Below are 10778 nucleotides of genomic sequence, written 5' to 3'. Positions count from 1 at the left end.
CACACACATATATTACACATGAATATAATATAGATTTAGGAGAGAGGGAATAAATATACAATGCATCTCTCTTTTCTCTCAATCCTCTAAAAATTCATGTCTCTCTCATTTTATCTCCTCTCCCTATTCATTCCTTTTCTTCTCTCTTACGTTTTCTTTCTTCACTCATCCTTCTTTCCTTCTTTTAGTCTTCTTCATTTCCTTCCTCTTTTCTTCTTTTTCCCTCTTCACTCATTCTTTTCTGCTGATCCCTTTCTCCTCTTTCTGTCCCCTCTCTTGTTACCTCACCTCTCCCTATTCATCCCTCTTTTCTTTTCTCTTGTTCTCTCATTTTTTCATCCTCCACTCATCTTTCTTTCCTTCCTTCTCTCTTGTTCTTCCTCTTTTTCATGCCTTTCTCCTCTTTCTTTCTTGTTCTCTCTCTTTCATATGTATCCCTTTCTCCTCTTTCTTTCTTTCTTTCTTTCTTTCTTTCTTTCTTTCTTTCTTTCTTTCTTTCTCTCTCTCTTTCATATGTATCCCTTTCTCCTCTTTCTGTTTCCCCTCTCATCCTTTCTCCTCTTCCTATTCATCCCTCTTTCCTATTCTCTTGCTCTCTCTTATCTTTCTTTTTTGTTCTTCACTCATCTTTCTTTTCTTCCTTCTCTCTGCTCATCTCTTTCTCCTCTCATTCCCTCACCTCTCCCTATTCATCCCTCTTTCCTTCACTCTTATTCTTGCCTCGTTTTCATGCCTTCCTCCTCTTTTTCCTATTCTCTCTCTTTCTCATTCCCTTCTCCTCTTTCGGTCCCCTCTATCATTCTATCTCCTCTACCTATTCATCCCTCTTTCCTATTCTCTCTCTTTCTCATTCCTTTCTTCTCTTTCTGTCCCTCTCTCATTCTATATCCTCTACCTATTCATCCCTCTTTCCTATTCTCTTGATTTCTTTCTTTTTACTTGTTCACTCATCCTTCTTCCATCTCTCTGCTCATCTCTTTCTTTCTTTCTTTTCTGCCCCTCTCTCACCCCCTCACTTTTTCCTATTCATCCCTCTTTCCTTCTTTCTTACTCTCTCTTTTTTCCTGTTTTTCCCCTCTTTTACAGGTGGTCTATCTCTCGTTTCCTAGCCATCTTTCTTTCTTTCTCTCTATTTGTCTCTCTTTTTTTCTACCCCCTCCCTTCTTTCCCCTCACACCTTACACATTTTCTTTTTTTTATTTCTCCCTCCCTTTTTTTCTTTCTTTCTTTTTTACTTTGTCATTCTCTTTTTTTTTCTACCCCCTCCCTTCATTCCCCCCACTCTTCACACATGTATTTTCTTTTATTTCTCCCTTCCTTTCTTTCTTTCTTTCTTTCTTTCTTTCTTTCTTTCTTTCTTTCTTTTTTTCTTTCTTTCTCTTTGTCTCTCTTTTTTTCTACCCCCTCCCTTCTTTCCCCTCACACCTTACACATTTTCTTTTTTTATTTCTCCCTCCCTTTTTTTCTTTCTTTCTTTCTTACTTTCTCTCTCTCTTTTTTTTCTACCCCCTCCCTTCATTCCTCTCACTCTTCACACATGTATTTTCTTTTATTTTTCCCTCCTCTTTCTTTCTTTCTTTCTTTCTTTCTTTCTTTCTTTCTTTCTTTCTTTCTTTCTTTCTTTTCCAGTCTCCTCCCCTCTCTATTGATCTCTTTCCCTAAATATTTCTTTCTCTTTGCTTCTATTTAGTTCCCTCTACTATGTATTTATAAAATGATAAACATCATATCTTGCTCCTTCTGACTTTGTCTTTTCCTCTATTTTCTCTCTCCCCTCCCTCCCTTCTTTCTTTCTTTCTTTCTTTCTTTCTTTCTTACTTTCTTTCTTTCTTTCGTTCTTTCTCTCTCTTTTTTTCTACCCCCTCCCTTCTTTCCCTTCACACCTTACACATTTAAATTTTTTTTATTTCTCCCTCCCTTTCTTTCTTACTTTCTCTCTTACTTTCTCTCTCACTCTTTTTTTTCTACCCCCTTCCTTCATTCCCCTCACTCTTCACACATGTATTTTCTTTTATTTCTCCCTCCACTTCCTTTCTTTCTTTCTTTCTTTCTTTCTTTCTTTCTTTCTTTCTTTCTTTCTTTTTTTTCTTTCCCTCTTTTCCAGTCTCCTCCCCTCTCTCTTGATCTCTTTCCCTAAATATTTCTTCCTCTTTGCTTCTATTTAGTTCCCTCTGTATTTATAAAATGATAAACATCATATCTTGCTCCTTCTGACTTTGTCTTTTCCTCTATTTTCTCTCTCCCCTCCCTTCCCCCTTCTTTCTTTCTTTCTTTCTTTCTTTCTTTCTTTCTTTCTTTCTTTCTTTCTTTCTTTCTTTCTTTCCTTCTCCCTTTCCCTTTCTCTGTCTTTTTACTCCTCTCTTTTCCCTTTGCACAGTTGGCAGCCCCTGCACCCCCCACCCCAGTCTTGCAGTGGCTCCTCTGCCAGGCCCTCAGTAATGGGCAGTAGGGAGATGGCTGTGTATTGCATTAGACAGTGTTCTGCATTCAATTAGCTGGCAGCCCATTCTCCTCCTCAATGCACAGTCAGCCCCAGTGACTACCAACAGGTATTCCTACATCTCAAACACATTTTCTTTATTTAAGAACACAACGGATTTCTCTTCCCTGCAGACCTGAAGCCAGTGCGGAGAGCCATTTAAATAGGGGGGGGGGGAATTATGGGGTGTCAGCTGACTTGGTCCTGATCTTTAATTTAGCAGAGGGGCTGGAGCATAAAGGTGGAAAGGGAAAGGGGGGGGGGGGGTCATTATACTTCTGCCTGTAAAGTGCTGCCCCTGAGCCTCATGGGACAGGAGGGATACAATAGGAATGATGCTGCCAGGAAGGGGTTAATTCATTGTGTTCACACCAATAAAGGCCGAGCTCGGAGCCTTGCGCCTTACACTCCAACCCTTGTTATAGAACATTTGTTTGCTTCATAAATCACATGTGCAATAATATCATCGCCCCGGCCTGCTCCACGTACCAGCCTTTCATAGGTGTGCGCGCTGCAGGCCTGACCTCGGGGGGCGTACAAAGAGTAATTAGGTGTTCAATTCATCACAATTCACATTGTGTGTCCGATCAGAAGGCCATTGTTATATTGATACCAGGGCGTGATTGCGCCGGTGTACAACGAGATCCCTCACGATGATATTTTCAGTATTTATAAAGAAGTGGCATTTTCCATGGCGGCGTCATATAAAATCCAGGCACACCACATGAGGCAGATATTTCATTATTAATTGAGGTCCGCCTTCAGGGATGGACTGGGACAGAAATTTGGCCCTGGACTTCATCAAGACTGGCCCACTTTGACAGGTCTCTCCCATGGCGGCCGGACAACCCCCGCCCCCCCCCCCCCCGGCCACCCGAGCCCCTTTTCCCCCTTCACTAGCCACTAGCTGTTCTACTTTATTAGAGTAGAACGGCTGGTACTGGTACTCTTATAGGCAGTACCAGTGGGGAAGCTAGACATTATTTCACCCGGGGCAAAGAATCAGTTCGGTGCCCCCCCCTTATGGGACAAGATTAGGCAGAAGTGAGAAACTCCCAGGCCATAGCTGTTGAGTCAGCTGTCTGTCCCCTCCCCCCATGATCCTCTGCCGTCCCCCCTGCTTCTTTGTTCCCCCCAGGTGAGCGCTACGGGGAGGGAGAGACAGAGGAGTGGAGGGGGGGCAGCAGTCCGCTGTCACTGAAGCCGGCCCACTGAGCCATCGGCCCACCGGAAAACTCCCTGTAGTCCCAATGGCCAGTCCATCCCTGTCCGCCTTTAAACCACAATAGAACTTATACTTTGAACATACCCTTAAAATTTTCCACATTTTGTCATGGCACAACCAAAAAAGTAAATGTATTTTATTGGGATTTTATGTAATGGACCAACCAGGGGCGGACTGATGACTCATGGGGCCCCCGGGCAATAGGAGAAGATTATGGGGCCCCCGGGCAATAGGAGAAGATTATGGGGCCCCCGGGCAATAGGAGATTATGGGGCCACACAGTATACACACACAGACACACATGCAGTATACATACACAGTATACTGTCCCTGGTTTTACTGAGCCTGGCAACCCTGATGGGGCCCCCTAGTGGCATGGGGCCCTTGGGCAGTGCTCGAACAGTCAGTCCGCCCCTGGGACCAACACAAAGTGGAAAGAAAATGATAAAAGGTTTTCCATTTTTTTTTTTTACAAATAAATATGTAATAAGTGTGGGGGGGTACATTTGTATTCAGCCCCCTTTACTCTGACCCCCCCTAACTAAAATCTAGTGGAACCAATTGCCCCCAGAAGTCACCTAATCAGTAAATAGAGTCCACCTGTGTGTCATTTAATCTCAGTATAAATACAGCTGTTCTGTGAAGCCCTCAGAGGTTTGTTAGAGAATCTTAGTGAACAAACAGCATCATGAAGGCCAAGGATCACACCAGACAGGTCAGGGATAAAGTTGTGGAGAAGTATAAAGCAGGGTTAGGTTATACAGAAATCTCCCAAGCTTTGAACATCTCACGGAGCTTCTGTTCAATCCATCGTCAGAAAATGGAAAGAGTATGGCACAACTGCAAACCTACCAAGACATGGCCGTTCACCTAAACTGACCGGGCCGGGCAAGGAGAGCATTCATCAGAAAAGCAGCCAAGAGGCCCATGGTAACTCTGGAGGAGCTGCAGAGATCCACAGCTCAGGGGGGAGAATCTGTCCACAGGACAACTATTAGTGGTCTCTCCACAGATCTGCCCAGAAGTCCTGTTTGTAAGAAGCCATGTGGGGGAGGGGACACAGCAAACATGTGGAAGAAGGTGCTCTGGTCACATGACATCAAAATTCTACTTTTTGGCCTAAAAGCAAAACTCTATGTGTGGAGGAAAACTAACACTGCACATCACCCTGAACACACCATCCCCACTGTGAAACATGGTGGTGGCAGCATCATGTGGTGGGGATGCTTTTCTTCAGCAGGGACAGGGAAGCTGGTCAGAGTTGATGGGAAGATGGGTGGAGCCAAATACAGGACAATCTTAGAAGAAAACCTGTTAGAGTCTGCAAAAGACTTGAGACTGGGGGGGGAGGTTCACCTTCCAGCAGGACAACGACCCTAAACATACAGCCAGAGCTACAATGGAATGGATTACATCAAAGCATATTCATGTGATAGAATGGCCCAGTCACAGTCCAGACCTAAATCCTGTTGAGAATCTGTGGCAAAACTTGAAAATTGCTGATCACAGACACTCTCCATCCAATCTGACAGAACTTGAGATATTTTACAGAGAAGAAGAATGGGCAGAAATGTCCCTCTCTAGATGTGCAAAGCTGGTAGAGACATCCCCAAAAAGACTCGGAGCTGTAATTGCAGAGAAAGGGGGTTCTACAAAGTATTGACTCCGGGGGGCGCCAAACAAATGTATCCCCCATGAATCTTGATGTATTCATTCAGAAAAGGAAGGGGTCGGTTAATGAAATATTTATCAGCCCCTTCCCTGCTCTCCCAAGAGAGAAGGGTCTGGCAGCACTGCAGGGGGGGGGGGGGCGGAAGCAGGGGGAATCGGCAGTGCACAGGGTAAATAGGGTGTGCCCAGGCACACCCGCCACACTCTGTGACTTTGAATCAGGTAAATACGTTGAGGTCTGGCATCCCCTTCCTGCTGAGTCAGACATTTAACTCTCTGATCTGTAAAGAAACTGGGTTGGAAACCATCAATGCAATGATCTGGAGCGAGAGGGTGGCTTTTATTAAGCAAGGTAACTATAAAAGATTTGGAAGAATCTGGGGGCCCTGGCTGGGGGATATGGGATACCCCCCTATAGAGGTCACTACTCCCTGGGATCTGGACCCCCACTTCCCCAGGAATTGGGAATTTCTCCTTAGAACCAGCAACTTACAATAATAAGGGTATTCGAGTCTCTACCCCCGACCCCCTCGCCTTTCTCCCTCTTTGGCTTTCTCTCTTTTATCTTTCATATTTTGTGTTTATGTTTTTTCCTCCCTCGGAGGGTCTTGAGAGCCTGAATCTCTAATGCTAGGTTTGGAAACGTTTCCTCCCTTCTCTGTCTCTATCTTAACCACTTAACCCCCGGACCATATTGCTGCCCAAAGACCAGAGCACTTTTTGCGATTCGGCACTGCGTCGCTTTAACAGACAATTGCGCGGTCGTGCGACGTGGCTCCCAAACAAAATTGGCGTCCTTTTTTCCCCACAAATAGAGCTTTCTTTTGGTGGTATTTGATCACCTCTGCGGGTTTTATTTTTTGCGCTATAAACAAAAATAGAGCGACAATTTTGAAAAAAAATGTATAATAAATATCCCCCAAAAACATATATAACATTTTTTTCCCTCAGTTTAGGCCGATACGTATTCTTCTACCTATTTTTGGTAAAAAAAATTGCAATAAGCGTTTATCGATTGGTTTGCGCAAAATTTATAGCGTTTACAAAATAGGGGATAGTTTTTTTTTTTTTTTTTTTTACTACTAATGGCGGCGATCAGCGATTTTTTTCATGACTGCGACACTTCGGACAACATTTTGACACATTTTTGGGACCATTGTCATTTTCACAGCAAAAAATGCATTTAAATTGCATTGTTTATTGTGAAAATGACAATTTCAGTTTGGGAGTTAACCACAGGGGGCGCTGAAGGGGTTAGTGTTCACCTAGTGTGTGTTTACAACTGTAGGGGGTGAGGCTGTAGGTCTGACATCATCGATTGTGTCTCCCTATAAAAGGGATCACACGATCGATGCAGCCGCCACAGTGAAGCCGTGTTTACATACGGCTCTCCCCGTTCTTCAGCTCCGGGGAGCGATCGCGAGGGGGCGGCTAGAAACGAATAGCCGCGCCCTCGTCCCGGATCGCTCCTGAAGCCACAGGAACCGCCGCATGTACCGGGGGGAGGGGGTCCCGATCGGACCCCCGACCCACGTCTAGGCAGGGACGTACAGGTACGCCAATGTGCCTGTCCGTGCCATTCTGCCGATGTATATGTACATGCGGCGGTCCAGAAGTGGTAAATGACTTTTTATTTTATTAATTTAATTATTATTTCTTATTATTTTTTTTAGCAATTTTTTTTCACTTAACTTTTTTGCTATCACACAGGAAAAAACAATTCCCTGTGTGATAGCAATTGGAGGTGACATGTTCTCTTTATGGACCCTGTCACCTCCAAAACAGGAGTCCTAGCACTGTGCTAGAACTCCTGTCACAGCTGAGATGGGAAGAGCACAGCTCTCCCCTCTCTCTGTGTACATCAGCAGCAGGGACAGGAGACAGACTCGGTGGCCGGGGGGAGGACGGAGCCAGCAGAGAGAGGTATGTGGGGTGGGGGGGAGAGGGGAGGACGGACGGGAGCACACATTTTACAAGTGTTTTCGGCGACATCGCCGCAGTCACTTGTTAACAAGCGAGCGGATTCCCCCATAACTTACCGCCCTTAACTGTATGTTTTCCGGGCGTCGGGGGAATCTATGCCACTGCCGCCCCTTGGCGCCCTGCCGCCCCAAGGCCTGGCCTCAGTGGCCTTGTGGGAAATCCGGGCCTGCACACATGCCCTTCCTCTGCAGTTTACTATGCTTCAGTTATGAGTGAACTCAGTGAGTGTGCTCACTGTGCTTCTTCATAAAAGGAAGGGGCAGGCAAATGACATATTTACTAGCCCCTTCCCCCGTTCTTCCTTCTGAAATATCCCCCACAACAGTCAGGAACTTTCCCTTAGTGAATGTGGAGAAAACTCTCCCTGCAGAGAATTCCCCATCACATGCATTATATACTATTGGATGGTGGAAGTGACCAGAGCTTCGTCTCCTGCACTAAACTAAAGGGAAACTCCTTTGAAAGATGAACGGCCTGTTTGCCTTCAGTAAATCCTCTCCTGAGACTTGGAATGACATTTCGCCTGGACGCGCCTGGAATGAATTTCGATGATTCAAAGTGAAAATTCCGTTGGGTTTTCAGAGTTGCAGAACCTCAGCTACTGTTGTGTGGAAATGTTCGGCTCGTGTTTAAAGCTGAATATAAATGACTCACATTATTGCCGCTCTGTAGTCCTTATGACATCTTAGAACGCCTTTAGGGAACGTAAATACCCAAAGGTGACCTAACACCAGCCTCTTTTTTAGCAGGGCTGGAGTGTGAGGCTAAGAAGCAGCACAAGGAGCCAATCGGTGCATGAGCTGATAGGAGGAGAGAGCACAGTGACAGAGAAATGACCTCCTTGCTACGTGGCTTCTTCTTGCAGTGTCCAGTCACAGGCTGAGGGCGGGTCCAAGGTGTGGCTTGTGCTCAGAGGGGAGTGGAATGGATGATGATGGCCAGCTGACTGAGGACATCTAGTGGCAGAAAACAAGTACTGCAACTGGATTAAAGCAGAATACTACATCAACATTTATATATATATATAAATATTGCATTCTAACCCTTTTACTGCCAGTGGGCTGGATTCAGGTAGATTTGCGCTTTTTTTACGGAGGCGCAGGGCAACGTTTTTGCCCTGCGGCCCCGCAAATTTACTGCGCTGCCCTCGATTCATGGAGCAGTAGCTCCGTAAATTGCGTGGGCGCTCCGGCAAAATGCCCGGCGTAAGCGCGCGCAATTTAAATGATCCCGTAGGGGGCGGGAATCATTTAAATTAGGCGCGTTCCCGCGCCGATCGTAGAGCGCATGCTCCATCGGGAAAACTTTCCCGACGTGCATTGCGGCAAATGACGTCGCAAGGACGTCATTTGCTTCAAAGTGAACGTGAATGGCATCCAGCGCCATTCACGAATCACTTACGCAAACTACGTAAATTTGAAATTTCGCGACGCGGGAACGACGGGTATACGTAACATTGGCTGCCCCTGCTAATAGCAGGGGCAGCCTTACGCGAAAAACACTGTACGGAAACGACGTAAACTGCGTACGCAGGGCTCGCGTAACGCTGTGAATCGGCGTTAGTATGCAATTTGCATACTATACACTGAGCACAACGGGAACGCCACCTAGCGGCCATCGCAAGAATGCAGCCTAAGATATGCGGGCATAAGAGCCTTATGCCGCGCATATCTTAGGCTGCAGTCGGCGTAACGAGGTTCCTGAATCAGGAGCATTCGAAACGCCGGCGCAAGTAAGCAATTGCGCTGTGTAACTATGGTTACACAGGCGCAATTGCTTCTTGAATCCAGGCCAGTGTCAATATTTTATATGTATCTATTAAAAAAATCATCAACATTTATTTATTTTTTTATATATATTTTACATCTATATAGCACTGCTGGGGGATACGGTGCAACACATCGAGACGCCCACATCCCTTTCTCTGCAGCCTCAAAAAATAAAAAAACGCAGTGGTGATCAAATACCACCAAAAGAAAGTTCTATTTGTGGGGAAAAAAAGGACATCAAGTTTGTTTGGGAGCCACGTCGCACGACCGTGCAATTGTCAGTTAAAGTGACGCAGTGCCCTGTTGCAAAAAATGGCCTGGTCTTTAAAACCTTCCGGTCCTTAAGTGGGTAAAATAACGCGCGCCTGTGAAATGGCGACAAACTTCAGTACCCTGTTTTGTTTTTTTCGTATCAAATAATTTTTTATTGATCATGAAATTATCAATAACTAATGAAATGATAATGAAATGCAGAAGGTTACAAACATATAAGATATTCAAACATAGGAAGAATAGAAATAGGGCGGAGTCAGGACGAAGGGCGGAGTCAGGGCGGAGGGCGGAGTCAGGACGGAGGGCGGAGTCAGGACAACTATACAAGTTATAATTCAAGGGAATTAAACAACAAATAGGGGAACCATTGTGATCAAAGGACACGTAATAAAAGAAAAAAGAGTGCAGCAGAGCTTAGTCAAGGAGAAAGAGTGAGGAGAGAGAAGAGAGGAGAGAGATGAAGGGAGGGAGCAAAAGAAGAGGCGAGGGAGAGACAGAGGGAGGGGGAGGAGGGCGAAGATGGGAGAGAGAGGGGGAGAGAAGAGTAGAGATAGGAGTGGAGCAGGAGAGGAAAGAGATGAGAGGAGAGGTAGAGAGAGATAGAGATGGGGGGTGGAGAAGAGAGAGGCAAGGTGAGAGAAGATGGAGAAGACGGGAGAGAAGAGAAGATAGAGAAGAGGGGAGGAAATAGTGGAAAGCAGAGGGGAGAGGGAGAGGAGAGAGAAGAGAGGGAGAGACAGAGGAGGGACAAGGAGAGAAGAGAGAGAGAGAGAGGAGTGAGATGGAGAGAAGAGAGGGGGAGGTAAGTGGTGAGAGGGTGAGATAGGGAAACAGAAAGAAAATGAGATGAGGAGAGAGAGAGAGAGAGAAGGTAAAAGGATATAAGAACAAGAGAGAGAGAAAGGAAGACAGAAGAGAGAGAGAGAGAGAGAGAGAGAGAGAGAAAGGAGGAGGAGAGAAGAGAGAGAGAGAGAGAGGAGAGAATGGTAGAAGAGGAGAGAGAGGGAGGAGAGAAGGAGATGAAGAGAGAGAGGAAGGAGAGAAAAGAGAGGGAGGAGAAGAAGAGAGAGAGAGAGGAGGGAGATGGAGAGAAGAGAGGGAGAGACAGAGGAGGGACAATGAGAGAAGAGAGGGGGAGAGAGAGAGGAGGGAGATGGAGAGAAGAGAGGGGGAGGTGAGTGGTGAGAGGGTGAGATAGGTAAAACAGAAAGAAAATGAGATGAGGAGAGAGAGAGAAGGTAAAAGGAGATAAGAAAGAGAGAGTGCAAGGAGGACAGAAGGGAGAGAGAGAATGGAGGAGGAGGGAAGATAGAGAGAGAGGAGAGAATGGGAGAAGAGGAGAGAGAGGGAGGAGAGAAGGAGATGAAGGGAGAGAGGG

This window comes from Rana temporaria, chromosome 10, assembly GCF_905171775.1.
Source record: "Rana temporaria chromosome 10, aRanTem1.1, whole genome shotgun sequence".
Classification (NCBI taxonomy): Eukaryota; Metazoa; Chordata; class Amphibia; order Anura; family Ranidae; genus Rana; species Rana temporaria.
This window is presented reverse-complemented; position numbering follows the sequence as displayed.